The sequence below is a fragment of the Lathyrus oleraceus genome, chromosome 1 (assembly GCF_024323335.1).
Source record: "Lathyrus oleraceus cultivar Zhongwan6 chromosome 1, CAAS_Psat_ZW6_1.0, whole genome shotgun sequence".
Taxonomy (NCBI): domain Eukaryota; kingdom Viridiplantae; phylum Streptophyta; class Magnoliopsida; order Fabales; family Fabaceae; genus Lathyrus; species Lathyrus oleraceus.
This window is the reverse complement of record NC_066579.1, coordinates 423,601,609-423,606,653: the sequence shown is the minus strand read 5'-3', so window position 1 is coordinate 423,606,653 and position 5,045 is coordinate 423,601,609. Positions and strand designations below refer to the sequence as shown.

General features: G+C 28.9%; 1 long non-coding RNA gene and 1 pseudogene across 1 annotated transcript; one reads left to right on the top strand and one right to left on the bottom strand.

Moving 5' to 3' along the window:
- Positions 1-2,002: 2,002 nt before the first annotated feature.
- On the top strand, positions 2,003-3,463 carry LOC127115857 (maturase K-like; annotated as a pseudogene).
- Positions 3,464-3,717: 254 nt separating this feature from the next.
- On the bottom strand, positions 3,718-4,290 carry LOC127115856 (uncharacterized). The gene is made up of 2 exons (XR_007800902.1): positions 4,046-4,290; positions 3,718-3,951 (listed from the first exon to the last, which is right to left on the bottom strand). It is a non-coding gene; the product is annotated as an uncharacterized LOC127115856 (long non-coding RNA).
- Between the last annotated feature and the right edge of the window lie 755 nt (positions 4,291-5,045).

The window sequence follows — 5,045 nt, the reverse complement described above, 5'->3', positions numbered from 1 at the left end:
TATATATATATATATATATATATATATATATATATAATCATTTTATCATTACAATTTTAGTTGGTGTAGATGTATATCCATATGTAAAGCCGCAGATAAATCTGCAAGTAAATCTGCCGCTAATATTTTTTTTAAATTAAAAATAATAAATTTAATTTATTTGTTACTAATTTGTCATCAAAGGTCTTAGAATCTCTTCACCTTCGTGGTAAATTAAAAAGATTAAACTAAATTTATTTTAATATAAATAAAATAGGAACACAGTTAGTAGAGAACAACAATTATAAGCAATCACAATACTAATAAGAATGCAAACAATGTGAAGAGAGCTAAGAATATAAACAATGTGAGGAGTAGCTATAAATGAAACTTTGTGAGATGTTAAAAGCAGAACATAGTAAAAACAAAATTTTACTATGTGAATGCAAATCCCAAACATTAGTCAAACAATTCCCAAAGAGCAAAGTTTTGCACTTAAACATTGGAATTGAAAAGACCAGTCTTGACTCCCAATCCTAAGTGACCACTGATTACCTATACAATCATCATTGAAATATCTCAATTGTTTCTGTATAAATTTTATGAAAATAACTTATCACACATCATAAACTCTCGAGATAGCTTAAGATAACAACATATAGCATATATGAAAAGAGTTTGGATTTGTTGCTTCAGGGGGTATTCACGTTTGACATATGCCTACTCTGACCGAGATATTTGGAGATGATTTTGTACTCCAATTTCGTGGAGGAACTTTAGGACACCCTTGGGGAAATACACCTTGTGCCATAGCAAATTGAATAGCTCTGGAAGCATGTGTACAAGCTCATAATGAGGGACGTGATCTTGCTCACGAGGGTAATGCAATTATCCGTGAAGCTTGAAAATGGAGTCCTGAATTAGTTGCTGCTTGTGAAGTCTGGAAGGAAATCAAATTTGAATTCCCAACAATGGATACTTTGTAATCCAGTAATAATTATTCGTTCTACTAGTTTCCATTAAACTCGGCCCAATCTTTTACTAAAAGGATCAAGTCGAATACTGTACATAATACTTGTTGTATATATAATAAATCCTATCAATCTTTCGGATTGATATTTTTTTTCAACACTAATATTGACAACAGTGTATCAAACAAATATAATCTGATCGTGAATAAATGGATTGATTGACTCATGTCATATAGGTTTTTTACTTAATGGTGGATTCATTGTATTTTGTTTGATGCAAACAAGAAGTTTTTTTTATTGCGATTGAATATACACATCCTTATTTGTAATTTGATTAGGATTGCTAACTCATTGGTAGAGTACTCGGATTTGAAGTGCGACTTCATTTTTTACACATTTCTATGAATTAATTGGTTCATCCCTACCATCGGTAGGGTTTATAAGACCAGGACTGATCAAGAAAGGAATGGATGGAAAAAGCAGCATGTCGTATCAATAGTGAATTTTAAAAAAAATCCATTCATATTGGATTTGACCAATATTTTTCTTTGAATTGTTGGCTCGGAACAAATGAATTACGTTGGGTTGAATTAATAAGGGATAAAGATTAGCTGCTCCAATTATAGGGAAACAAAAAGCAACAATCTTTCATTTTTTATTTGAATGATTACCACATCTAATTATACGTTAGAAAAAGATTAGTGCTTGATGTGGAAAAAGTTTTTCTTACGAACGGATTATGGATTTTTGTTATAAGTCCTAATTATTAGATATCCTCCATTATGTTATGGGGTAGCAAGGAATGTGTAGAAGAAAGAGTATATTGATAGAGATATTTTTTTTTTCCAAAATAAAAAAAGCGATTGGTCCAAAAAATAAAGGATTTCTAACTAGCTTGTTGTCTTAGAAAAATGAGAAGGAACAAGCGATGGGAGATAGTCCATTAATCGGTTTTAACTCGTTTTCTAGGTATCTATTCATATTTGTTTTTTTTATTTTAATTCGAATATAGATATAGAATGCATTGGTTTGACTGTATCGCATTATGTATCATTTGAGAATCCAATGAATCTCTGATCCTTTGACCAAATAGAATTTAGAAAATGAAGGAATATCAAGTATATTTAGAATGATCTAGATCTCTCCAACATGATTTTTTATATCCACTTATTTTTAGGGAGTATATTTACGAACTTGCTTATAATCATAATTTTCATAGATCCATTTTTTTTGAAAAATGTAGGTTATGACAATAAATATAGTTTACTAATTGTAAAATGGTTAATTAATGGAATGTATCAACAAAATCATTTAACCATTTTGGCTAATGATTCTAACAAAAATCCATTTTGGGGGTATAATAAGAATTTGAATTGTCGAATAATATCATAGGATTTTGCCGTCGTCGTGGAGATTCCATTTTTTTTACCATTAAGCTCTTCCTTCGAGGAGGCAGAAATCCTCAAATCTTATAAAAATTTGAGATCAATTCATTCCATTTCCCCCTTTTTAGAAGATAAATTTACATATTTAAATTATGTGTCAGATATACGAATATCATATCCTATCCATCTAGAAATCTTAGTTCAAATCCTTTGAAACGGGGTGAAAGATGCCTTTTTTTTTCATTTATTACTGTTGTTTATTTATATTTTTGTAATTGGAATAGTTTTATTAATACCAAAAAATCGATTTCTACTTTTTCAAAAAGTAATCCAAGATTATTTTTGTTCCTTCATAATTTGTATGTATGCGAATATGAATATATCTTAGTTTTCTACGTAATAAATCCTCTCATTTTTATGATTCAAATCTTTTAGCATTTTTTTGAGCGATTTTTTTTATGCAAAAAGAGAGCATCTTGGAAAAGTTTTTGCTAAAGCTTTTGGAAAAGTTATTTTATCCAATTATGGGAATGTTTTTTTGATGTTTAACCAAGAATGATCAATATAAACCCATTATCCAAACATTCATTTCAGCTTTTAGGTTATTTTTCAAAGGTCCGACTAAATCGTTCAGTGGTACGGAGTCAAATGTTACAAAAATACATTTCTAATCGAAATTGTTATCAAAAAAATTAGATATAATAGTTTCAATTATTTCTATAATTAGATCCTTGGCTAAAGCGAAATTTTCTAATGTATTAGGGGAGCCCATTAGTAAGCCGGTTTGGGCCGATTCATCCGATTTTGATATTATTGATCAATTTTTGCAAAATATGCAGAATTTTTTTTCATTATTATAATGGATCCTAAAAAAAATATTTGTATCGAATAAAATATATACTTCGGCTTTCTTGTATTAAAACTTTGACTTGTAAACACAAAAGTATTGTACGCGCTTTTTTGAAAAGATCAGGTTCTGAATTATTATTGCAAGAATTCTTTACAGAGGAAGAAGAAATTCTTTCTTTGATTTTTCCAAGAGATTCCTCTACTTTGTAGAAGTTACATAGAAATAGTATTTGTTATTTGGATATTCTTTTCGGTAACGATCTGGTCCATGATGAATGATTGGTTATGATACTTATATATTATATATCTATTTCTATATATAAAGGATTATGAAATGTTCAGAGTTGAGTTTCAAGATTCTTCTTCTGGAGAAGTAACTCAAATTTAGATGTATACATAGGGAAAACCGTGTGCAATGAAAAATGCATGCACGACTTGGGGAGGGATTTTTTTATTGTTTTATTTGATTCAACATGGAATTTTTTACTCCATCTGACTAGTTCCGGGTTCGGGTCTTTGGCAACCCATTCTAATTAATAGATAAATTATATATTATAATTAATATAGCAAAAGAATGAATATATCACTATTACATATCATAGCGAAGTCATATCTAGAGAATATATAAAATCTTTTTTCTTAACGCACTTATGATATAAACACTTAATTAAGTGTTTATCAAAATTAAGTCTAAAAAATATACTTAGTGTTCTTCTCAAGAGGCTTCATAAGTTCCTTTAGGAGTGATGAGAATAGTATCCGCTTGCCTTCAAAATAACAATCACAAATTCTCATAGTCAAATTCTATACTCAAAATCAAAATTACTAAAATGTTGATGGATACAAGTGGTATTAAAGTACCTAGTGTCCTTCTCAAGAGGCTTCGCAAGCTGAGTAGGAGCATCATAGCCAGGGATGTTGAGCCAAAGACAGTGAGAAACAACAGTCAGTAGACCTTCATAGAGACTGAATGGGTAGCCATAGACGAAACTATGCCTTCTCTATAAGGTTGGTAAAGGGTGTTAATGGGCAAAGAAGGTTATTGATATGTTGTTTAAGTGCATTGATCTGCTTCCCTAATAGATCATTGGCAACCTAAACCATAAGTTACTTAGCCACCTGGATTAAAGAAAATAAATTTGAATTTAAAACTAAAAAATATTTTTTAGTAAAAATTTACACAAAGGCTATTATTATTTTAAAAAAATACTTCAATTTATTAATTCTTTTACAAAGAAAAAGATATTTTAAAAATAAATAAATATATTTTACTATCATATTTACAAATTTTATAAAAAAACAAGAAATTCCGCAGTCCTACTGATTTTCTTGGAGTTATGTAATATATTCTGAAAATGTGAATTTTGCAGTAAAAAAACCCACAAGTATAGTTGCGAAATTTTTGCCAACGGTAATTCCGCAAGAATACAAATAGTAGGAAAATCCACAAAATATTCCGCAGAAAACATAGTATTTGTTTTTTCTAAATAATAAAATATTGTATAATTAAGTTTTCGAAATACTTTGGTTGACATAGTAGTAATGTATGATTTTTAATAGCTTTTGATTTTAAGTAATTTTTATAAAATAATAAAAGGAAAGTACTGCAGGTCAATTTTGTAAAATAATAAAATAAAATTATATATAACAATATAACATCTTATTGAAAATTGTCAAATATAACATCTTATTACTTTTATTTGAAATATTTAGTTGATGAATTTAATTTTCTTCTCGATGTTCAATCTTTGTAATATGAAACAAATTGTAGAAAGATCATATAATCTTATCCAACGAAACGTCACAGTAAGGGTCGCCTTAAAGCATGCCCGTGAGACGGTGACAGTGAGTGACACTGAAC